The following is a 26,199-nucleotide window of genomic DNA, read 5'->3' on the forward strand; positions in this document are numbered from 1 at the left end:
GAGTTGGCAAGGGAAGGACATGAGGCGCCGTCTCTGGGAGACTGTGGAAGGAGGTTGCCAGTGGGGGGTGGAGGGCCACTCAGCCGACACAGCTGACACGTTTGCTGTACCAGCCACCTTCCTCCCTGTGCTTTCATGGTTGTAAAACATAATAAAACCTCCCACCTGGAAGACCCGGTGCTGGCCGTCCAGCGCAGTCAAAGTCCTTCGGGGATGCAGTTGAAGGTCACAGGTGAGACGGGTGGGAACCAGGCCCGAGCGAGCTCTGTGTGTCGGTCATGCCACGGGCTGGGCAGTGAAACCAGGGCTTGAAAGCTTTCTGACTCGGAGCTTATTATAATAAACATTTATGTTCCTCCAGTGGCGTGGAAACTGGGAGCAGCAGCTGCTGCATGTCCGGGGCTTTGTGATCATTCACTGGTAAGGGAACGGGCTGGGTACAAGGACAGGGAAGCTGTGGTGTGGGGAGGGGGAGGGGAGGAGGGGGCTGCAGGTATCCTTCTCCCCATACTCCCCGTGCAGGCTTGAGAGCTGGTCCCAGTGAATTCTGCATTCCCTCTACGGGAAATGGTGCCTGATCTCACAGACTAGGGGTCCAGTGTCGTGGGCCTCATCTCAAGGGAGCAGGCATGGGAAGGCTTGACTTAACATCTCTCCAAATCAGACCATTAGCAAACCTCCAGTCCTTCCAGCAGTTTACACCTGTGAAAACACACGTGCGGTGCTGGGTGATGAGCCCAGGGTCCAAGGATTCCGCTTCAGGTTAGAGTTTATTCCTGTCAGGAGCTGAGTTTTGCTGGGCTCGGCGCTACCCGTGGGTTCCTCCGCTGGTCACCCGGATCCCACCCCTGGCCTGCAGAAAGTGCTCCGTCAAGCGAGGGTAGGCACAAATGCCCAGGAAACACATCACGTCTCCCGTTCAGCTCTTTGCAATGTTTAAGCGTGGGGATCGGTGCCCTGGCGAGAGCAGGGGCCAGCGAACGGCGGCTCCCGAGGCCATATGCGGCTCTCTCCGTACGCGCACGTGGCTCCGCGGTAAACTGGAAAAAGCAAAACCATCATCACTCCCTTTAGACCATTGTGAAGGGATATTCTACAGATAATAGTGATTTCATGTGTTTGCAGAAACGTTTTTATGGATATTGTTGTGAGGAACGCGATGGGCTCGTCCATGTCAGAAGTTTGCTGGACCTCCTTCTACAGCATTGGTACCCAAATGTACGTGGCCTATTGCCCCTTAAAAAATTATTGGGCACCCAGCAATTGCAAACATTTGTGCTGTAGCCCATCATTCAGGATGAAGTACAGGTGTCTGCTATGGAAGCCCCCTGGCTCGTGCCAGCAGCCCCAGGGGCAGTATTCCAGCTTTGGAAAACTTCTAGAGCAGCGGTTCTCAACCTGTGGGTCGCAACCCCTTCGGGGGTTGAATGACCCTTTCACCAGGGTTGCCAGATTCATCAAAGTAGCAAAATGACAGTGATGAAGTAGCAAGGAAAATAATTTTATGGTTGGGAAGTCACCACCACGTGAGGAACTGTATGAAAGGGTCACGGCATTAAGAAGGTTGAGAACCACTGTATAGGTTCTTTGGAAAGCTCCCACTGCCCCTTGGCTGGCTTGCTCTTTTCAAAGCAGTGAGCATCCTCTGCTGTCCACTCTGAATGGCTGCACTGTGGGCTCTCCAGACTGCTGGGCCCGCAGTCGGGTGATGCAGCTTCCATGTACCCTTGAGTGTGACTCCCCAGCAGGGAGCTTAACAGATTGCTTTTGGAAAGAGCCAAGTAACCATGTCATTCATGTGGTGGGCAGCTCTGGCCTGGGCCTGCTGGTCAGACCCCTCAGCCTAGCATTGAGGGGACCCGGCCCTGGAGCGCATGGGCCTCCTGGTGCAGACCTTGCTCAGGGAACCTGGGCAGCCCTGGACACCGTGGACCTTCCCACTTGGTCCTTCAGGGCCCGGAGCCACAAGGGTGATCATGCTGTGTATGGGAGGTGGGAAGCAGAAGGTTTGAATTGACTCCCGTCCAATGTATATCTCTTTTTCAATGATAGCAGGTACGTGAGCAAACGACTTTGAAAACAAATGTGAGTTGCTGTCACCTGAAATGCAGGTACTTTACCCTGAAGTGATACAGCCAGTTTCCATAATCCAAATCAAAAGAAGGGAAGTGCTGATCTTGAAGGTCTCCCGGCGAGGAAACCACAGTGGGGCACCCCTGGCTGTCATTGTGGCGTCCTGTTGGAAGTCAGAACACATAGAGAATATAGATCACTGGCTTTGGAATGTACACCTGAGGGAGGCACGTGTGGGTGTGGAATATTAAATTCAAGTTTCAGGGTAACCAGGGGAAACACCTGTTGGCCATGGTCAAGCAAATGGAACAATAAGGTTCATTAAGACAGAAGCCAGTCCCAGGATGTCTTTGTTGCCTCAGTAAGTAGCAGGACCTGCCTTTTTATTACTAACAGGTCCACCGAGAAGACTCTCAGCGCTACCTGACCCTTTTAGGTGACACCCACATCTAACCTGTCCTCTTTTTGTAGCAAGTCACAAAAATTCCACAGAGACTGCATTCACTAAGGTACCGCTGGCTAACTGTATTTTGTAGGGGCAGGGTTTCTTCACTCCAGTGAATCAAATCACTTGGGGTGCATTGCTTTCAGGGCTTGCTGTTAGTTGCCAATAAGTTGAATGAGAACCCATCAGCCCCTGTGTGCCGAGTGGAATTGCTCCACAGGGTTTGGAAGACCACCTGGCCTGGCATCTGTATTCCCTCCGGGTGGGTTTGAACAGCCAATTTCTCAATGTGTAACCATTTGCAGCAGCCAGGGACTCCACTGCAAAAGCTAAGCCACCACAAGACCCAGAACATATTCCTCAATCCGGAATTTCAAGGTCATACAAAGTCAGGAGACTCCAGTGCACTTGGACTTAACGAAGAGCTCATCCCTTGCAAAAACAGGGCCCCAAATGAAAGTCAAATGAAGGACTTGCTCACGGTCGAGAACATTCTGTTACAGATCTTAGACACGGAGGCTTTGAAGAGTTCCTGGGAAATGGAGAGAAAGGCTCGCTGAATCGTCTCCGTGAACGTTTGGCAGGCCCCTCACTGGGTGGCTTCATCGACGGGCTCCCACATAGGAACAAGGGTGAGGAGCGGGCAGGACCCGCCAGTGTTTCTTTCTGTTGTGCGTCGCGTTGCTATGAGTCAGGACTGACAACCACACACCTCTTCTATTCAAGTTTTGCCAAATCTATGCCATAGCAAGGAGTAACACCGTGAATGCCTGCGTGGTGCAGGCGATTAGGCACTCCACAGTCAACGGCACCGCTGGTGGTTCCGAGCCACCCAGAAACCCTCCAGAACGAGGGCCTGGCGGTCTGTTTCGGAAAGGGGATGGCTGGGGACAGGCCACGGCTTGCTTCCCCTCTGGCCCACGCTCTGGGCATCAGAGCCGATGCCACCGTGGCAACTGCGCTTTGGTTTGTAAAGAGAGCGAAACGGATGAGCCTCGCTTGATGATGGCTTGAAATCTTGGACCATGAAATGGAAATTCACTATTTAAAGACAAATGGCCAGAAAGGACGGTTCAGAGTTACAAGGAGCAGAGGACTGTGAGTGCAGATAATTGAATGGAAAGTCCTAAGACAAGCCACGTAAAAGCCTTGATGAAGACATTATTACGATGGCAGAGGATGTCCTAGCAGCAAGCGTCTGTCGGGATGCTTAGGAGTCGTAATTATCCATGGAAGCCAGTTCAGAAAAGGCAGGCGTTACATGGCATGCAGATCTGCATATTTTAATTTCACGCTCAATTAAGGTAAAAGCAATTTTCACATCGTGGTGCAGCAATAAGATGCCCAGAAATGAGGGGGTTTCTTCTGCAGCCCCTGGTCTGTTCGGAATGGGAGAGGTTACAAGGTCAGACTTTCGCAAAGCCAGTCTTGAAAAGCCTAAACCCTGCAGAATGGAATGGGCAGGGTTGGTGATGGTTTATGGCTGTGCTAGCTGGGTTTTCCAGAGAAACAAAACCAACCACACTCATCGATGTTTAAGACAGACATTCACATCAAGAAAACAAAATATATATATTCTGCTACAGAGCAGAAGAGCCAGTCCGGTTCCAGTCCGTGGTCTGACCCTGACTTGGAAGCTGTTCCTGACTCCTGCAGCTCCCTGACCAAGGAATTAGGAAGCAGGAAGGTGAAGCAGTAGGCAGGAAGATCGCAGGCCGGTGGCAGCAGAGTCGAGTGGATCCAAGGCAAGCAACATGGTAGGCTGCCAACAGCTAAGACCTATAGGCTGTATGGTGAGCTGCCAGCCCGAGTCCTAAAGAACGAGATGCAGGATCCAGGCCGGCAGGAGAGAAGAGAGCGACCCAGTTCTCCACAGTCTGTTTATAGATGTGAACTAGGCCACTCAATCCTAGGACACATCATCAGGCAGCCCCTGCACCTTCCGCGGGAGACATTACTAAGGATGTTGGTCCACCCAAGTAGACTGCAAACTTATCACACTGTGCATGGCCACGTGGCATGGGCTGGCAGGTTACAGTGACACAGCCTGCCTTTCAGCTCTGCAGACGTGGAGAGTCAGTGATGGCCCTTCTGGTGGCGATGGGACTTACCCACTGGAATGTCTTCAGGATGGGCTTCCCACCAATACATAGAGCCCAGCCTAGAGGCTTTGGTTGGCAGGACTCACTTCCTTGGTTGGGCAACCCTGCCCAGGTTCCACATCGGAGATCGGCAGTCAAAAAGTCAAATACCTGGAAGGAGAAGAGAATTGTAGTGACCACACCAGGTTGGAGACAGTGCTGCTGAGGAACGGGAGGGACCCGGAGGAACCGAAGGGCCCATGCCCCAGGGGAAATGCCTCAAGCCTTCTCAGCACTAGCTAGCTGTTGCCCTACAGGAAGGCAAGCCCAGTTTGGTGAAATCTTCTATTTTCTGAAGAGAAGCACAAGATCTGCATTTTCTGTAAATCACTTGGCTATTCCTTTGGTGTCTGCTTCCACTGAGATGCTGTAGGCTGTAAATAATAAAGGACCCAGCTAGAAGCAGCTTAACCAAGAGGGGGGTTATCATTATAAAAGAAAGCAAATCTAAAGGTCGGTGGCCTCAAGGATGCTACACTTAGTCCACCCTCCTCTTGACCTTGAGCATATCAGTGACGCTCATCTCATGGTCACAGGACAGCTGCAGCACCACCCAAATCACATCTTCATCCAACTCTGCTCAAAGGCAGGAAGCCCCGTGGGAGATGGTCATGGAGCTAGAGCTCATGAGCTTTGTGGACCTCTCTCTCAGGCACAAATGTTGACTGATGACCAAAATTCTCTCTACTCAGGAGCTCAGCCCAATAAGCCCACTGGGCTTCCATCCTCGAAGCTGACCGTTCAGAGCACCCCAGGAGAAAGACTTGCCATCTCAGAAACCCTATAGAGAGCCACTCTGGGTTGAAATGGATTCAAAGGTTGCAGGTTTGGGTTTAGTCTCCCCCAAGCTGTCAGCCACCCCATACAGTTCTGGGGGGCAGTGAGATTCCTGGTCCTTCCCCCGTCTAGGGTAGTCTGTCCCCAGTCTCTGCTGAATTCTATGGTCCAAAGCCGTGGCTTTCCTGGAAGTGGCTCCTTATGTGGGGCCTTGTCAGAGCAGAAAAGGAAGACCAGAGTTCTTGTCCATCTAAATGCTTGCTTCCTAAATCCTGCCGACCTCCCTCTTCTGCTGTCGCTTCCTTCTCAGTGTCCCTGTCCCTGAGGGAGGAGCCAAACACTGTTAGTGGAGGTGTGGGAGCAGAGGTGAAGATACACATGTCTGCCCCCGCCTGCCGTGTGTTCCTGCTACCGTCGTGTGGACTTGAGCACCCGCCCTTCACGGTGTGCACCTCGAGCGGCTGTTGTTTGTTAGGTGCCGTCTGGTCCCTTCCGACTCACAGCGAGCCTTTGTACAACAGACCGGAACACTGGCCAGTCCTGCGCCTTCTTCACCATTTTTCTTGAGCTTGAGTCCATTGAGGCAGCCACTGTGTCCATCATTGGAGGTCTGCCCCTTTCCACTGCCCAGTTATGGTACCAAGCAGGATGTCCTCCTCCAGGGATTGGTCTCTCCTGACAACATGACCAAAGTAAGTGAGACAAAGCCACTGCCTCCTTGCCCTATGGAGAATTCTAGCTATACTTCTCCCAGGACAGGTCCATTTGTTCTTTTGCTCGCATCCCTAGTACTTTCAGGATTCTTCGCCAGCAACGTATGTCCTATGTGTCTCATCTCCTTGAGGGGTTGTAGGGATGGAATTTTGTGTCTCCCACAAAAAAAGGCACCTGGTAGTCCAAGTTCTAGTCCCTGCTCTGGTGCACATGACTCCATGTGGAAAGAGGTGCTAGGAATTCCGCTTGTGTCCACCTCCTCTGCCTCCTGCTCCAGGACCTGGGGTCAGAGGCTGGGTGGCCCTGGTGAGTAGGTAACTTTGTGTGGGATGGGGAACTCTGCACCCCAGTAGTCACACAGGGCTTTCCTTAGGGACACTCCTGTGTGCACGCTCACTGGTCTCACTCTGTGGCTCCTCTTCCCCCCAAGAGGCCGAAGTCTTTGGCCAGGGGCTCCCCGTGGCGCTCCTTCCTTGCCTGGCACAGGGCTCCTCAGCTGGGCTCCCATCCTCCTAGTCCCAACCACCGTGCACTCCCAGCTGGAGGGAGGGCTTCCTAAGGCCCTTCCTGGGCTGCGGCCTCCCCGATGGATCCTGGGCACCACAGCTGACCTGTGTGTCCTCTGCAGGTGACTGAGGACATATTGGAAGGCAGTGACACAAGGCTCACCCAACATGGGGCTTCAGGTGAAGACAGAGCCTGCATCTTAGCCCAGACTGCACGCTTGATTCTGATGTGACAGAGAATACCATATTTCATCTTCCTTCCAAGTGCGGCATTTCTCAAAGCAGAGCCCTCAGTTGACCTGTACACCTATAGGGGGCGTTTCTCCAATCTCTAGGTACTACCTGAGACCTATGAGCTAAAATCTGGGGAACAAAGGCTGGGGGGTTAGTGTAATTAACCATGATCACAAGTGAGTCTCAGGACCCTACGTTTGGGGCTGGTCTTCCAATTGGTTCATGCGGGGTCGATCCTCCTGGAGCAGTTCTTTTCCGCCCTAGATAGACCGACTCAGCACCTATGGGTGAACGTGCTCCCCAGGTGATTCTTACAGATCCCCAAGGGATTCTTATGCACACACAAGAATCACCCCGGGGAACTTGTTAACCTGCAGCTGCTGAGTCAGCCTAGCCCTGGGTTGGGATGACCTCGCTTCTGCTTCTCTTGCTCCCTGACATAAATCAGGGAGATGAAACTGTCTTATCAGGGTGTCCATGGGAAAAACTCTCCTCTGGGTCGGGGGGGTTGGTGGGGTGGTGGATAATAATAGCAATATTTCACACTCAGCATGCCATCCACTGTGGAGCCCCACTGCCGCACCCTCTTCAACTCACACCCTAGGAATCTCCCTGCTCGTTCCTTTCCCTCGATTCCCACCATGGAATCCATCTTACCTTACCTTCAGTGCCCACCTCAAACCTGTCCACTCATCTCCTCCGCCAGTGGCTCCTTTGTCCAAGCCACCATCTTGTTCAGCATGAACAACTGTCATGGTGTTGCCTGCCCTCCCCACATCCATGTGTGTCCCTACAATCCTTCCTGTATTCAAGAGCCAAAGAAGGTGTGCCTCTTTTTTTGTTTCAGGTACTATTTACGTAGAGCAAATGCAGCTGTGTTAAGTGTGAGGTGCAGTGGCGATAAATTGGGTTGGTAAACACGGCAGGTAATTAAAACCCACCAGCTTCCACGAGGAAGAAATCTGAGGCTTTCTGCTCCCATACAGATCTTCCCCCGCCGGGGCAGTTCGACTCTGTCCAACAGGGCTGCTGTGAGTTGGAATCAACTCGACGGCAGTGAGTGAGATTTTAAGTGTGCCATTTTTGAGGTTTGCTAACTGTGTACAAGCGGTCATACATCTCCGCCTCCTAGTGTTCCTCGCCATCCTCTCCATCCCTACCTGGCCGCAAGCAACCGCGATGGGCTCTCTGTTGCTAGGGTTCCTAAAATCCCACTTGCTCTTCATTATTTTTTCACGAACATTTAAAATCCCTTCATATGTGGTATGCTGTGTTTGACTTCTTTCTGTGTCTGAGACCCACCCGTGTTGTTGCCTGTATTTGTGCTGTGCACGTCTTTACTGCGGAAAGGTGTTTCATGACGTGGACGTACCATGCATTGGTTATCTAATCATTCCCATAAGGACAGATGTTTGTGTGGCCCCTAGTTTGGGGTTGTTAGGAATGATGCTGCTAGCAGCTATGAGCATTTGCATCGATGTTTTGCGCGGGTGGGTGTTTGTCTTTATTTGGGATAGAAATACTAGGAGTAGAATGGATGGACTGTAGGGTCAATGTCGGTTGAACTCTATCAGGTATTGCTATAGTGCTGTGCTGCGTGAGCGTTCTAGCTGCTTCATATCCTGGTCAACCCTTGGCGTGGTCAGGCTTTATGTCTTTAGCAATGATTGCAGATGTGCAGTGATACTGCACTATGGTTCTGGTTCATGTTTCTCTGATGACTCATGATTCTGAGCATCCTTCTAGGTGCGTGTTGACCAAAGTTACGTATTTTAAACATAATATGTCACTGCTTCAGAGGCTTCTTAGCACACTTAAAAAAACAAAAACAAAACCTTTACCCCCACACGAATGGCCATTCATGACTTGTTTCATTCTCTCTCTCCAACCTCATCTGGCCTTCCTCTCCCTCTGGCTCACACTGGCCTCCTGGGTGCTCCTTAAACTAGCCAAGCTGTTTCCCGCCTTGGCAAACATGTGCCCTTGCCTGGACACCTCTCTCAGAGCTCTTCCAGGCTGGCTCTTTCCCTCTCTCCCTTTCAACCTCACAGTCACCTCCCTCTCAGGTGGCTCCTCCTCCACCTTCCACCACACCTACACCCTCCCCCACCACAGTTATTTTACTACCACCTTTTTTCTTTTAATTTCCTTCATGTGATAATTAGATCAAAGAGAGCCCTGGTAGGGTTGTGATTACTCTTGTTTGGTTGTTCACCACAGGTCAGCAGTTTGAAACCACCAGGTGCTCCTGAAAGAAAGATGAGGCTTTCTATTCCCAAAAAGAGTTCTAGTCTTGGAACACCCCACCCCCCCCAGGGACGCTTCTGTTCTGTCCTAAAGGATTGCTATTATTCAGAATCAACTTGGTGGCACTGAGAACAATTATGTCCCCCACGTTTGGGGCCCCTCTCCCCCATTCTTCTCTGCTCTTACCAGAGTGCATGTCTCTTAGAGCCTCAGGTATCATTCGTGTCTCATTGGTGACCAGTCCCCAGAGCCTGCCACAGAACTTGCCGCAGGCTGGTGCTTGCTATGCTTGCTAAATGAACGGATGAACGGATGGGCACATCACCTTGTTTTATCATCGCCATTCTTCCTACTGAGGCAGGAAGGTGTTCCGTTTTGTAGGTGGGAATGGGTGGCTAATCAAGTCTAGTTTGCCTACTGTCTTAGGCTGGGTTTCCTAGAGAAGAAAAACCTGTAACGTGTGTGTGTGTGTGTGTGTGTGTGTGTGTGTGTGTGTGCATATTAAGGAAATGGTTCACACAGCTGCAAAATCAGGCAAGTCCCAAGGGCATGGGTTGGATATCAGGCTGGAGGCTTCTCTTGACCCCGTAGCTACAGGGGCCCAGGGGTTGCTGAACATAAGAGCAGCAGGTAAGAGGACAGAATACTAATTCAGGCCTATGGAGGATGGTGAGTCTCGATTGGCTGGTAGTATGGCAGGCTACTGGTTCAAGTGCCACGAGGATGAAGCTGCCGGATGTAGAGACCACGATGAACAAAAGAGCAGGAAGTTTTGCCGGAATGTTCTTGAATCTATTAGATGCAGGCCAACCCCCCAAGGCAACTTCCTTTCCACTGACTGGCTGCTCATAGCAGATCTCAGGGGTGACCACATCATTGCTGCCCGGTCACTGGGGATCATGGCCCAGCCCTGGGGACACACACTTTCACCATCACCAACACATCATCAATGCCCAAGTCCCAGTCCAGTGTCATTCCAGTCACCAGCATTTCTGAGAGCGTCTTTAGATAAAATGTTGTTGTTTTCAGGTGCAATCGAGTCCGTCCTGAGCCACAGTGACCCCGGGCACAACACAACAAAACCCTGCCAGGTCCTGTGCCGTCCTCACAATTGTTGCTGTGCTTGCGCCCATGGCTACAGGCACATGCCCATCATCTCATCAAGGGCCTTCCTCTTCTGCGGCGCCCCTCTACTTTCGCAAGCATGAGGTCCGAATGTGAAAAGAACATCTACTTTCCTCTCCTTCATTTATGACGGAATGTTCTCCTTGAGAGTTTTTTAGAAGGCACAAAGCTCTTTCACGAGAGCTGTCAGGAGAAACACAAGACAATAACAAAACAATCCACCCAGTCCCACTACCTGGAAGGTAGTTGTTTACATTAAGCAAAGCAAACCAGCCAACTAAGTAAAATGCTCTTTTCTTAACTTAGGGGTTGACTATAACCAAACAATCAAACAAACAAAAATCAACTCGCTGCCATCGAGTCAATTCTGACTCATAGCGACCCTTTCGGCACAATAGAACTGCTCCTGTGGGATTCTGAGACGGTAACTCTTAAAGGGAGTAGAAAACCTCATCTTTCTCTCAAGGTGCAGCTGGTGGTTTCAAACTGCTCACCTTGTGGTCGGGAGCCCAACACATAACTCACTATGCCACCAAGGCTCCTTTGACCATAACACTAATTTATAAACTGGATTTTCTAATCTGTTTGTGTGTGATACCATTCATTCCAATCGGATCCACAAAGATCTCAAGAAGTTATCTACTGCACACTTGCAGCGACAAACTTATGCATTAAAATAAACCTGCAAACTGGGGGTAAAAGAGACCTGCATCTCAACTATAGTTTAATGAGAACAATTTATTAAGTCCTAATCTGGGCAAAGACAATGGCACATCAGCTGGATGAGGGAGATTATTAGTCCAAGAGTTTACAATCAAGAAGCTAGTTAAAATATGTACAGAAGTGCTTGACACAATGGATGCAATGGATGGATGGATGGATTGTGATAAGAGCTGTAAGAGCCCCCAATGAAATGATTTTTTTTTTTTAAAGAAGCAGCTAGTTCAATAAGACATGGACCAAAGGAAATAGCCGCAAGTCCATGATTGGAAAGCTATCACTCTACACCACAGTGACCGGTGGGACTAAGGAATTGGGAACAGGCTCATGATTGGGACATATACATATGTTACAGGAGCTTATAGGATTGACCCGGCCTTCTGACCAAGGGAATCAGGCCATAGCTGGTGGAGGTCATGGTCCTGTGACCTCCAGTGCTGTCCTTCAAGGATATACCGAGGTAAGCTTTTAAGTGAGACTGCCCCTCCCTGGGCTGGCTGTTGAGTGGTTGGGGTAATCCACTCTCCAGTGTACTCTGCCTGAGGCTAAGGTGGCTCGCATCCATGGTTAATAGTCAAAAGAAATTCAGTGGAGGCTTGATCCACGGGGACTCTGCAAATGAGCTGTGGGTTTTCACTGTTATCCAGTCATCTGCAAACAGCGTAATCATAATCTAATCCCTAAAACAAAACCGCGAGGCCTTTGAGAGAAGGGGCAGGAAAGGAGCGTCCAGGGGAGCTTCTAAATCAAGCTCAGAAGGGCTGTAAGAGGGCAAATTCACAATACCCAGTCCAAGGGGAGGAGTGTGGACAGATCGAGGACAGGCAGTGGACAGCAAAGATGTTTTCTCTTGGAGTGATTAGGCCTTCGAGCAGGGTTGCCAAAAAATAGCACATTAAGTGGAATGATTTCCCTCCAGGGGCCTAAACCGGAGAGCTGCTACTTTAATGCAAATTGAGTTAAGCTTGGGGAATGATGGATTGAACGTTTCCCCGCACTGTTCAGCACTGGGGTGTTCTAACTCTGCTGTCTTCTTCTGAGTAGTCTGTCTCTATATCATTTGTCAGGCCTTTCTGGGGCCCCGTTGCCTCGCGATGTGGCTGTGCCATCTCTTGTTTCTCTCCTGTGTGTTTCTCTCTCTCTCTGAATTGCCGTCATATTCACTGGGTGCCTAGACTTCCGGGTGCTGAGTGCGGCACCACTTCATCCGCCTTCCCCACGCTGGAAGCTTAGCTGGCTCTTTTCTGGCACAAAAGAGCATTGCAGGGAGAAAAATCCCCTCAAGTGTGCAAACGCTATCTCATTATCCTGAGCTGGAGTAAGAAAAAAACCTTTGAAATCTTTCAAGATGATCTTCCTGTTTGTGTCCTGCCTCTCCCCTCCACCCCACCCCCACGTCCCATCCCAGGGAAAAGCGCTGAATGCTCATTCGTTGTGTCTTGGAGCGCAAGGAAGGGAACTGACTGAGAAAGCATCCTGTGCCTGTCTGCTGTGGATGGAGGATCAACGGGAGTGAGGATCTCTCCTCTCTCTGCTGTTCTGGGGCCTCCCTCCCCCAGGCCCTGAGCTTTTGCAGCACTGGAGGGCGGGGGGGGGGGGGACGGTGCCGGCTGACCCTGCTTTCTTGAGACTGTGGTCCTGGGGAGACGCTGTTGGGAGTTCCAGGTGATGGCAGCTGAGGGGATAATATTGGAGTCCAGAGGGGATGGTGGAACCTGAGGGATGATGTCAGAGTTCTAGAGGAGGTGATAGAATATGAGGAATGATGCAGGACTTGCAGAAAGAATGATGTCGGGGCCTGAGAGGGGATGAGATTGGGGCACCAGAGGGCATAAAGGCTGGAGAATTTTTAGGGTGAGGGAAGCAGAAATAGCACAAGCCCGTGTGTCAAGCTCTGGTTTCAGCCTTGGGAGACATTAGGGAAGCAAATAGACAAACATCCATTGGAAGGTACCGAGAACTCATAGGAAAAGTTTTATGATCCTGTGGGAAGGGAGGAGGATATTAGGAGATTGGGGGAGGGGATATGATCTGTCTAGAGAAGTGGAACCCCAAACATGCCCCCCCCCAACTTAAGCAAAGCTAGATAGACCCAAGAGTACAGCAGTCTTGTTGGGTTCTGTCATGACACATGGGTTGGGTGGTGAGTAGATGGGTGAAGACTGAAAATCATGGGGCTTCTTGGAATGGTCTCTTCTGCCTAAGACTCCAGCACCTTTCCATGGATCTGGGTATGGAGAGCCCTAGATTCATGTAGCTTCCATTTCTTGCCATTCCATTGAGGTGGCAGTGGGAACTCAGAGTCAAAATTATCTGATTTAAAGAAAACAAAATAGCTTGCCATGTCTTGTTCAAGCTCTTGGCCAAGTCTTGGCCAAGACTCGCCCAGATGTGGTGGGATGTGCATGTTCAATGGTATTGTCCAGGGGACTTTCTACTGGTCTTCAGACTATTGTCCTGCCCTTGGCAAATATATTGGTGGTTCTATTCCATGCTTCATTGAAAATATAACTGAATGAGTAAGAGGAACATCTCTAGAAATACTAGAAGTTTTCAGATATTAGCTCAAATACAGGTTTGTCACCATAGATTGATATTCTGGTGCTGCCACTAACCAGAAGTGTAACTTTGAGAAAGTTACTGGATTCTCTGACCCCGGTGGTTCACCTGTAAATTTGGGATCATGATAGCACTCACCTCCAAGGGTTATTTCAAGGATGGAATAAATCCAGCCATGAGAAGAAACTAGGAAAAGTGTCTGGCACCGGACAGAAATGAGAAATAGTGCTGGCTAATATCAGAGAAAGAAACTAATACCGACCACCCACCAGGGCGCTGTGAACGAGATGACTTCTGGAGTTCTGTCCTCTTCCAAATCCCATGGACATGGGTCTCTCGTACGATCTCAATCTTCTTTCTGATCTGCCTTTTCCCAGCAGTGGGTAAGAACTATGGTTGTAAAGTGGATTGACCAAACAGTGCCTTAACACCTTAAAAAGAAAAGCAGAGGTTTACCAAAGATCTATCAGAGATAAGACAACATGGGTTCTGTGAGCACAGGGATTTTTGTCTGTTTTCTGCCATTGTGTATACTGCAGAATCCTTGGCATAGTTCATGAACACATCTTCCTATTTGGGGACAGGGAGCTGTCCAGGAATCCATTCTTGGGATTTCTACATTGGGAAAAGAGAAGAGAGAGAGAGAGAAGAAGGAAGAAGAAGAAGAAGGAGGAGGAGGGGGAGGAGGAGGAGGAGGAGGAGAAGAAATTGATAGAAAGGAATGTGTTGTTTCATCTAACTCTGAAGAACTGGATTCTCCTGAAGATGCCTAAACTCTGGGTTGTATTGGGATGGGCATATTTGAGGGCCCTTTGGTTACCTTAGGTTTTGCTTTCTGGGAAGGAATAAAGACAATGTTGTCCAATAGGCCTAGAGCCAGGGACTGGACTCTATGGTGGGAGGGTGGCTGGGGAGCTGTCCATGACACACACGTTTTGTCTGACTGCCATTTTCACGGTGGACCTTCAGTTTCTTTTTTTTTTTTTTGATTGTTAATTTTTCTTCTTCTTCTTCTTTTTTTTTGCCCACAAGAGGTTTTATTGGTTTGATCTTTTTTTTTTTACATTTTATTAGGGGCTCATACAACTCTTATCACAATCCATACATACATATACATCAATTGTATAAAGAACATACATACATTCTTTGCCCTAATCATTTTCAAAGCATTTGCTCTCCACTTAAGCCCTTTGCATCAGGTCCTTTTTTTCCCCTCCCTCCCACTGCCCCCTCCCTCATGAGCCCTTGATAATTTATAGATTGTTATTGTGTCATATCTTGCCCTATCCGGAGTCTCCCTTCACCCCCTTCTCTGCCGTCCGTCTCCCAGGGAGGAGGTTACGTGTGGATCCTTGTACTCAGTTCCCCCTTTCCAACTCACTCACCCTCTACTCTCCCAGCATCGCCCCTCACACCCCTGGTCCTGAAGGTATCAAACACCCTGGATTCCCTGTGCCTCCAGCTCCCATATGCACCAGTGTGCAACCTCTGCCCTATCCAGCCCTGCAAGGTAGAATTCAGATCATGGTAGTTGGGAGGAGGAAGCATCCAGGAACTCGGGGAAGGCTGTGTTCTTCATCGGTACTACATCGCACCCTGACTGACCCATCTCCTCTCCTAAACCCCTCTGTGAGGAGATCTCCAGTGGCCGACAAATGGGCTTTGGGTCTCCATTCTGCACTTCCCCCTTCATTCACTATGGAATATATATATATTTGCATGATGCCTTATACCTGGTCCCTTTAGCACCTCGTGATCTCACAGGCTGGTGTGCTTCTTCCATGTGGGCTTTTTTGCTTCTGAGCTAGATGGTCGCTTGTTTATCTTCAAGCCTTTAAGACACCAGACACTATCTCTTTTGATAGCCGGGCACCATCAGCTTTCTTCACCACATTTACTTGTTCACCCGCTTTGGCTTCAGCAGTTGTGTCGGGAGGCTGAGCATCGTAGAGTGCCAATTTAATAGAAAGAAAGTATTCATGCATTGAGGGAGTGCTTGAGTAGAGGCCCAAGGTCCTTCAGTTGCTTCATTCTCTTTGAATTGGATTCCACATGTGGTAGCAGGTACTGGATCCAAGACAGCTTTGTGACCTGAGACTTGCCTTAGTCACAATCCTTTCCTCTGTAACATGATGGTAATGATACATGATCTACCTAACTCGCAGGGCAGTTGTAGAGCTTATCAGAGACAATGAGAATGAGATCTAACTGGTTGTTATTGCACTAATTGAATATATTCCTTGCGCGTGTGCTCTCGCGCATTTATGCTACAGCATCTGCAGCCAGGAGCTTGTGGGATGAGTGGCTGGGTTAAGAGAGAGACGCCCTAGCCATGAAGCAGATAATGGAGATTTAAATAGCACTCTGGTGGCATGATGTTCACTCACTGGGCTGCTAACCACAAGGTTGGCAGTTTGAAACCACTAGCTGCTCCACAGGAGAATGATGAGATTTGCTAATCCTGTAAAGAGTTACAGTCTCAGAAACCCACAGGGACAGTCCTGCCCTGCACTATAGGGTTACTATGAGTCAGAATTGACTCAATGGCAGTGAATTTGGTTTGTTTTTTTAAATTGGTTTTCTTAGCATCCGGTTCTCACAAACAAGGCCAGCCAGGCCTATACATAACTGGTAGGTCTGGTGCCTTCCACTTGAAACTGGAATGCTGCCTGGAAGTCACAAGACCTCTTTGCTTTGTAGATATTACCTCGAAGTGTTCCATCAGTTGAAATTACCATAGGATGGAAGTTTGCCTCATAGACATGTCTGCTCAGAGGGGAAGTTCTATGTCAGAAGAGTGACGTGCACAGACGGTCCACATTGCATCATCAACTACCTATGTGATCTGTGACTGTCTGAATGCTCTCTCCCGGCTGCTTCACCACACCAGGCATAGCACGCTCGGAACAGGCATCGACATGCTTAAAGGGTAGAAATGATGGCCATCAACACTCCCACTAATACAGAACACGCGAGAGCAATGACTACAACACTCGAAGTTCACATCAGAAGCTTACCAGCTAAACAATGAGTTGTTACAGTGGGCTCATAGTTAAGAGTCAGTAAGGAAACTATGAATACTTTCACACTGTCAAGAGTAACCACAGGCAATCACTATACAATCTCCATTCTCAGGATGGGCTGAGTGATGATGAGGACTTACTTCTTTCTCATTATTCTTGATCATCTCATGGTTTAAGACCAACTTGGGAGCCATCGTTTCTTAATAATGAAAGGCCATGGTCAAAATCATGACTGGAATTATTTACCCTGAACTTTACAGGATCCACAAAGGCAGGGGCTTGGAGGCTTCAGGATGAGAACAATAGTAGTCACGATCTAGTATTAGATTTAGGAATCCTTTGACATCCCCAAACGTTGCCCGCTCTGGTTAGTTTTGTTAACTTGTGATTAACGACTTTGATTTCTGTCAGTGCCCCTTTCCCCTGGCTAGCATGCACCTTTCCTTTGGGAATGACTCATTCTCCCCTGGGCCCAGTGGGTGTGGGACTGTTAACTCCTCAGCTTCAGAGGTGTGGTCTCACCTGGCCAGTGAGACTACAAGTACCTTTGACCTTTGTGATTGGTTGAAAGATGAACATGTGACCCACAGCAGGCCAATTAGACTAGTGAGCGTCAACTCTAGGACTTCTGTTGGAATCATTGTCAAGTGATTTATCTTTGTCTGGGTTGCCATGAGGACAGAGCAGAAACCTGGAACATCGGTGGGCATCCTCAGAAAAGGCATGTGCTTGGTGCTCGAGCCCACACAGAGGCCACAAAAGCCAAAAGATGCAGAGGGAAATGAACTGTTCCATTTGTGTCTCTGAACACGAGGTTCCTTTAACCAGCCCTGCCACTGGCTTTTCAGTTACTGGAGCCAATGAATTTCCTTTTGGAATTCAGTCTGAATGGAATTGTGTTCCCCCAAAGCTTGTGTCAACTTGGCTAGTCCATGATCCTTAGGATTGTGTGATTATTGTGGGTCCTAATGGGATTGTCCCGTGTGCGGTAACTCCTGGCATTTGAGATGTTAATGAGGTAGGATACAATCTATGGAATTATGTTCAATTTTTTTTAATTCATTTTATTGGGGGCTCATACAACTCTTACCACAATCCATACATACATCCATTGTGTCATGCACATTTTTACATTTGTTGCCATCATCATGCTCAAAACATTTGCTTTCTACTTGAGCCTTTGGTGTCAGTTCCTTATTTTTCCCCTCCCTCCCGCTCTCTCCTCCCTCATGAACCCTTGATAATTTATAAATTATTGTTATTGTTTTGTCATATCTTACACTGTCCGACGTCTCCCTTCACCTACTTTTCTGTTGTCCATCCCCCAGGGAGGAAGTTACATGTAGATTCCTTGTAATTGGCTCCCCCTTTCCACCCCTCCTTCCCTCCACCCTCCCAGTATTGCCACTCATACCACTGGTCCTGAAGGGATCATCTGTCCTAGATTCCCTATGTTTCCATTTCCTATCTGTACCAGTGTACATCCCTTGGTCTAGCTGGATTTGTAAGGTAGAATTGGGATCATGATAATGAGGGGGGAGTGAGTTGGGAGGAAGCATTTAGGAACTAGAGGAAAATTGTATGTTTCATCATTGCTATACTGCACCCTGACTGGCTTGTCTCCTCCCCGAGATCCTTCTGTAAGTGGATATCCAGTTTCCTACAGATGGGTTTTGGGTCCCCAATCTGCACTCCCCCTCATTCACAATAATTTGATTTTTAGTTCTTTGATGCCTGATACTTGATCCCTTTGACACCTCATGGTGACACAGGCTGGTGTGCTTCTTCCATGTGGGCTTTGTTGCTTCTGAGCTAGATGGCCACTTGTTTACCTGCAAGCCTCTAAGACCCCAGATGCTATATCTTTTGATAGCTGGGCACCATCAGCTTTCTTCACCATAATTGCTTATGCACCCATATGTCTTCAGCGATCCTATGAGGAAGGTGAGCACACAATGGTCTTACAGTCTAGAGAAGTAAAACCTGCTTTTATATCAAGAAAATCACTCGAACAGTTTTGTAGATGTGGAAAAGTCCAAGTCCAGGCAGGTGGGTCAGGCGTTCTGACGGAGGCTTCTCTTGGCACTCTTAGCTATGATAAACCCCCAAATCAGCAGGAAGACCAGCAGGTTGGTGGATGCTGAGGTGGATGAATCCAGGGTCAACAGGTCAGGTGGCATATCAGATGGCAGGCCACTAAAGTGTCCTAGAGCCAGCAGCACAATATGGCAGGCTATTGGCTCCAGTCCAAAGAATCAGAGTTCAGTAAGCCAGATGCAGGACCCACACCCAATAAAACACAAGCAGTGCCTGCTCATATAGGAAGGAAGGACACCCTAACCTCCACCCCTCAGAAACCACCTCTCAGTTATATCAGAGCTCGGACCTGGGGAAAGGTGTTACATCTCACCTTAGTTTTCTTAACAACTGTTTAGCTACTCATAGCAGATCTCATTATGACACTGATTTTATTGTGTTAATTAAGATCATGGAGGATTCCATGCCAACCCACTGAGAATCCACATGGTCAGCAGTTCGAAACCACCAGCACCTCCGCAGGAGAAAGACTGGACTTTTTCCTCCAGGAAACAGTTACAGGCTCAGAAACCCACAGGGGTAGCTATGAGTGAGCATTGAGTTGGTGGCAGTGAGAGCTGGTACATTAGGCCAAATCATTTGTCAACTTGAACCAACTTCAGTGTCCTGGCTCACAGCTCCATTGTGTGCTTGGCAGAGTGTCAATGTGTCCTGAAACGGAAAGTTGACAGCCTTTGGGTCTGTTTGACAGCCACATTCTGGAAAACGAAAAAGACCATGATGTAAAACTTTTCACCAGAATCTTTGAATAAATAGGACCCAAGATTCTCCTTTTAATGGACAAGGAAGCAATCTTTCCCATACTTTCAGAGAGAGCGCTGGGAGCAGAGAGGCAGGAAAACGCTTGCTATGTACCGTTTGACACAGAATGGTATTGCTAAGCAAAATTTCCAAATTGGATATTTTTACAGATAATAACAAGAGGAGGAAAACAACGGGGGAGAACTACACCGAAAAGGAAAGGAGAGGGACAAAAGGAGAGACAAGGACGAGAGAGGGCCAGGATTCTACACAGTAAATGATAGAGCATGAACCAACAAGGTCAGCAGTTCAAACCCACTAGCCAGTCAGTCAGCGAAAAGACTCGGGCAGTGTGTCTCCATCAGGATTATATCCTTGGGAACCCTGTGGAGCACGTTCCTGCTGTGCCGCAGGGCTCACTATGACTCAATAGCATGCAACAAAAGCAACAACCTTGGCTAGAGGAAGGACGACTTGGGGTGGGCCAATCATGGGCAGTGCCTGAAGGGGTAGGATCAAGAGCCACCATGTGGAAATCAGAGGCAGATCTGTTTCCTTGCGTGGAAGAAGAAAACTGGAACTAGGTCATAGGAGCGAGTCTTCAGTTCAATTGTAAGAACTTTCTTCAGAGAAAAGAGGACTTCCGGGGGTGGGTGGCAACTTGTCTGTCTGCAAGTTCAGAGCAGAGGTCAGACACTGACATCGGGAGTGAGCTGGCAAAGGGATTCCTGCCGTGGGGAAAATGCTAGATCCGTGAACTACTGAGGTTTTGTTTCTGCCTCTTGGCCTTCAAGAGAACCTCTTAATATGACACCTAACAGCAGCTCAAGCCATTTGAAGGAAAAACACAAAGAACAGAAAGACGTGTTGACTTATGAAGAGTTCAGAGGAGGAGACAAACCACCCGCCAAGCAATGCTTTGCAGAAGTAAGGCTCCAAACCAAACTTACTGCCATCGACTCAGTTTCAGCTCCCGACGATGCTATCAGAAGCTGTAAGTCTTTCCAAGAGCCATGTCCTTTTCCTGGGGGGCTGCTGGTGGTTAGCAACCTAATGCACCCACTTACAGTCGTGAATAGGCTGTTACTTCTTTTCCAAAGCCCAACCGGAGGCAAAGAGGTGGGATGAGACATTTCCCCGAATCCTCTTGTAAGTAACTTGAGCTGCCTCTCTCAGGAGCGTCAGGGCTCAGGCCCGTTGCTGTCCGCCCGGGAACACTGTCAGAGCTTCATGAGATGGTTATAAAGTGGCCCAGGCCCAGATGGTGCACACTCCTTGTCGGCCGGAACACTGCCTCCCACCCACGCAAGCTCCCAAGCAAGAGACCGAAAGCAGGACCTGCAGCTTAATGACATTTGAGGTTATTGCGCGACCCTGCGATCCTGTGCGCTCAGCAGAATCTGGGCATTGGACACACGGCCTTCTGACCCAAAGCCTGCGTTGGCCTCCAACCAAAGAACAGAAAAACTCCGAGGTCTGAAGGGTGTGTGGTGGGGGCGAGTGATATTTAGGAGCTTAAATAGGAATTGATCATTTTTGTTTTTTAATGTCACTCAGCAAATTCTGAGTTCCCAAAGCTACCACTTGGAAGTCCAAATGGAAAAATCCTCCACTTCCCACTCCTTCTTGGCTCACGCTCTTGCACGCGGTGCCAGCCACGTCCTGCAGACTGTGCTCAGTAGCTCATTGTAAAATCATAGTTATGAAGGCTGGGTCGTTTTGTAAAATGTGGACGTTGAAAGGGAAGAAAATAATTTGTCATAACTCCCCACGAAAAGAGAAACCCAAGGTCCCAGCCAAAGAGAATCTCATGCATGCGTTTTCCTCCACTCGCCTCTGTGAGCCTGTTTAATGAGATGTGGGCTTCCTCTTTAGGCAAAGAAATCTCCATGGGAGCTGGTGTGGGAGAGTGGGGAGGTGGAGGTGAGAGATACTCTTACCAAACCTGTTATTGCGAGATGCTATTGGGTCACTTCCAGCCTATCAGGACCTTCTGTTGCCTGGTCCTGCGCCATCTTCGCCATCTTTGCTGTGCTGGCTCTCTGGTCACATTCACTGTGTCCATCTGTCCTAGGAGGTCCTTGCTCTTTTTCTTTTGGTGCTTGCTCTCTATTATACCAAGCAGGATGTCCTTCTCCAGGGACTGGTCCCTCCTGTCCCCTTCCCCACAGTCTGTCAGATGAAGTCACATGAGCCTCAGTCCAAAGGAGGATGCTGGTTCAACTTTGATCCGAGACAAGACCCAGAGAGCAGGAAAGGGGCATCCCTATGGCCTGGGTGGAGTTCCTCTGTTTGTTATTAGTCTGGCCGGCACTGCATAGACCACATTTCCTTCTCTCACTCAAACGCCTTCTGCCTGTGGCTCTTCTGCAGCACGGGCTGTCAGCTGACTGCTGAGGCCTTTGGGGAATGTTTAACTCATGAGACGTCTGGCATCTCAGCTTCATCGTCAAGAGACTTGACGGGAGCGAAAGCGATCCCTGAATACGAGATGAAGAGGCTAGTTGGAGACAAAAAAAAACCCTCTTGAGGATCTAGCCTCCTGGGCTCTGTGTCTAGAATGACTTTTCCTATTTCTATTTCTGGCCCCTCTTTTCTTGCTTTTTTTCGGGGGAGGGCAGGGGATGCTGGATACTGTAAAGGTTACCTTGTTACCTTCCTCTAAAGAGAGTTGAACTTGACTCTGGTGGGCAGTTATTTGGACGTCAATTTGGTCTGTTGGGAAAGGTTTAAAAAGGCGTTGTTCTTCTGGCCCTAAAATCACCTTGTCGTGGGCTAGTTCAGCAGTGTTGAACTACCAAGATGTGACCCTCCTGTGAGCTCTCCATGAAATCTCCTGGGTATCCAATGGGGTCTTTCTACTCTGGGTGGCTAAACTTTGCCTCAGCTCTGTGTGAACCCATGGAACTTGGCAGCTCACACCTTCAAGGTAGCTGTTCTTCAAGCAGGCCTCGGAGTTTCACCCTCAACGCCTGTATCTTTACATTTAGCCAAAGACTCAAAGGGATGTCTGTGCACATGTCTGGAGCTCTGTCCTAATACAGCTCCTTCCTCCCCAGGACCCTGCCCTGCGCCACTGCCACACTCTCTGAACTCCAATCTCTAACCCCCTCTACCAAGCAAGGTGGCCATGTGAGACCCCCATCTTACCACAGGCCTCGGATTTGCCTCCAGGCAGAAAGCCAGGGGAGTTGGAGAACACACCTCTTTAGAAGGTCTCTGTGCCTTGGTAACTGTGGCCTTGGACAGGACACTGGACTGCACAGAGCTATCACAACAGCTACACGTTACTGAGTGCTCACTGAGGTGCTCCGTGTGGATTGTCTCTGCCAACTCTTACAGAAACCCGTTGAGATTGTTGTTGTTGCCATTGATAGGTGCCAGCAAGTCGGTTCCAACCCACGGCAACCTTCTTCACAACAGAAGGGCCCTGTGCTGGGCTCCCAATGATCCCTGCGCTCGAGCCCAGTGTTGCAGCCATGCCATCAATCCATCTCCTTGAGGGCCCTTCTCCTTTGTGCTCCCTCCCCTTTAGCAAACATAATGGACGCAATACTGATCACCAAACACCAGCCTGGCTCCTGGCCACGTCTACTGCAGGGGCATGGCTAGAGGGAACAGGGAGGACCGACTCTGAGAGCTGGTCAGCAGGGTTGGTTCTGTAGTTCCCACATGCTAGCTAGCTGGGGATTACAGAAAGTGGGAGGGCGTGTGATACCCTGGCCCTCAGTGGGGTACACTACCCTGGCTTGGTCTGGTCGGAGGTGCCAGGCAGGTGTGTAAAGGCAGGTGTAGCGTGGGTGAGCTGGAGCTGTGGCAGAGCCTAGGTCTCGAACCCCCTGCACCTCTGCAAGACGGTGCGCCTCGCCTCTCCAGATCAGAGTTTTCAAGAAGCGCTCATGTTCTAGCTTTTAGATAAAACTCTCCACTCTCACATGCTGACACTATTTTCAACATTTAGAAGAAATAGATTCGAGGCTGAATAAAGCTTATCTGTGAACAGGCTTCTAGAGCCCTGGTGGCGTAGGGGGTTACGAGTTGTGCTGCTAACTGCAAGGTCAGCAGTTCAAAGCCACCAGCCGCTCTGAGGGTAAAAGATGAGGCCCTCAACTCTCACAAAGAGGGACCGTCTCAGAAACCCACGGTGGGTAGTTCTCGTCTGTCCTGTGGGATTGCTATGAGTCAGAGTGGACTCAGAGAAAGTCAGTTATGGCTGAGTGGGCTAGCGGCCAGTCCCTGGTCCGAGATCCAATGTATTTTGCAAAGACATTCCAATCATCAGAACAAACGTGTGTTCCTTCCAAGTGCCTTTGAGTCATGAGTCCCCTGTACTGTAGAGACAGCCATGGTCTGGAAGTAATATTTATTTTGGAATGGAAACAGAAATGGTTTTCTTTCCTCTCCCTCCCTCCTCTCTCTTAAAAGAGTCCAAAACAGAAGGCAAGGTGATTCATCTTATTAGTGTTTATTGAAACAAAAAGACCCATGAGCATGTCTGGGAGAGAGTGCCTTGGATGGAAGCCTTGCCAAGTGCTGATTCCAGACTGCCAGAAAAGCCCCATCCATCCACACTGAACACTGCCTTCATCGGGCTCCCCTGCAGGGGCAGAGATGGCGCGGCCGTCCTCTCCCTGACAAGAGGAGAATGCAGATTAGTCGATGGATGACCACAGCTAACAACTCAAGTCACAGTCCAGATCCACCCGGCCTGATATTCTACAGAGAGAAGCATCCAATGGTGCCAGGAAGCCTATTTGAGCAGGAGCCCTGATGGCACAGTGGTTATGTGTTGAGTTGCTGACCACAAAGTCAGTAGTTCAAAGTTACCAGCCGCTCCATGGGGAAAAGACGGGGCTTTCTCCTCCCATAAAACGACAGCCTGGGAAACCCACAGGGGCAGTTCTACCCTGTCATACAGAGTCAGTATGAATCGGAATCAACTTGATGGCACTGAGTTGGGCGTGGTGACTCATTGCTGGGTGAAGTGCTCTTTTTTGTTTAAAAGCAAGAACAAAACATGAGATGCATGAGCAACAAAGGAACACTGAGGAAAGGAAGGCTGCACTACAACGGAAAACTCTGTGGCTCCAGGGCCGCATCAGGAAAGTAGAAGGGCAAGCTACGGAATGAGAGAAACCATTTGGGAATCATCTATGAGGGGCCAAGCCCCAAGAAATCCACTGCGGTTGAGTTGATTCCAACTCGCAGCCACCGTCTAGGAGAGACTGGAACTGCCCCACACGGCTCCCAAGGCTGTCAATCTTTGCAGAGGCGGGCTGGCTTGTCTTTCTCCCAGTGTGCAGCTGGTGGGTTGGAACCAAAGACCTTTGGGTTAGCCAAGTCATGTTTTAGCCACTGCACTATAGAGTGCACCACTATATATTGGCTAAGGGCTTATATTCGGAATAGATAAAGAATCCCTACAACTCAACAACAAAAAGATAACTCAATCGAAAGGGGGAGGGGTGGCACAGAACCATCTGGGAGGATGGGAGTGCTCCGATCAAGGCTGTTGCCCGCCGTGCACCCAGACCCAGGTCTTCATGGGAATCTTGGGAAACCAAAGTGAGGCACAATCAGATGTGTGGTGAGACACCGCTGACTGTTACTCTTCACAGAAAGTTGGGGTCAAATAGATCACATCACCCCAGAAAACCCACGGATCAGAAGTGTCCTATGTGTAAAGATAATTGGCAAGCATCTGAAAACCACCTACATAACAGTAACCCATCTAAACACCCCAAAGGACCTGGTCTAGGCATACAGCGCCAGGAAGGACTGCTTTCTTTAAATTATTGGATGACAGTTTAATTCAAATTTTCTTATGGATGGGCTACTGCTGTAAAGTCTCAGACAAGTACCTCTCGGCTGTGACCTTTGTTTATTTCAGGAAGGCTGGATTTGCTGTCAATGAGCACACCAGCTACAATTCTTTATTGCTCTCCATCTGGCTGAGACAGTTGAAGAAGAATCCAAGTATGAATCCCCACCCCCGGTGGGCTTGAGGAGAAAATTGTGCCTTGGTATCTTAAAGTGAAGGGACCAACTCTGGGATAGAATTGATTATCGGGCCCTGGTAAGCAGACAGTGCTGGCAGGAGGTTACGGCCATTGCGCTGACCCATTGTCTTTGGCAACGAGAAGGCTCTGGGCTTCACAGTGGAGCTGTGAGAAACTTCAGCAGAGATGAAGTTCACCTGCCCCGGGGACCTTGTGCCACACCGGGGTAGATTGTTCACTGTGGTGAAAAGAAAGAAAAAAAAGGTAGGTTAGATTGGGGTTGTCTCCATCACCTTCATCCTGCAGTGCAGTAGAAGCGACAGAAAACCAAGCCTGGGAACCACACAACTTATTCTCAATGGACCGATGGATCCTTCTCGAGCTGTTAACTGTGCTCCAGTAGCCGGCGATCATCCATCAAGCAAAGGAAAGGAAGCTACTTTCTGGGAGTAAGACAAATCCATGGAGCCGTTTCCAGGAAGAGACGCATGAGATGGCTCAACTACGTGTGGAGTTCACTGCAAAATGTCAACCTGTAAGACGGGCGTCACCAGGGGACATCCAAGTGGGTTTTCAATGGCGTATCGCTTTCTGTAGCTTTAGTTATTTTCAAATTTATATGCACAACTTCTACAAATATTAGTAATAACTGAGAATATCTATTTGGGAAAGGCGTGATCTGGGCCATACATTTCGCTTGGTCCTTTCCAGTCTTCAGTGCAGGGCTCTCACCTGGGGAAGTCTCGCCTGGGTGTGGTTTGAACTTCCTCAATGTGACCGCAAAGCTCATGTGAGAAG

General features: G+C 49.2%; 1 pseudogene; it reads left to right on the top strand.

Moving 5' to 3' along the window:
- The first annotated feature begins 1,159 nt into the window (after positions 1–1,159).
- Positions 1,160–25,893, top strand: LOC142428687 (speedy protein A pseudogene; annotated as a pseudogene).
- Positions 25,894–26,199: the final 306 nt, after the last annotated feature.

Source organism: Tenrec ecaudatus, chromosome 16, assembly GCF_050624435.1.
Source record: "Tenrec ecaudatus isolate mTenEca1 chromosome 16, mTenEca1.hap1, whole genome shotgun sequence".
In the NCBI taxonomy this organism is placed as follows: domain Eukaryota; kingdom Metazoa; phylum Chordata; class Mammalia; order Afrosoricida; family Tenrecidae; genus Tenrec; species Tenrec ecaudatus.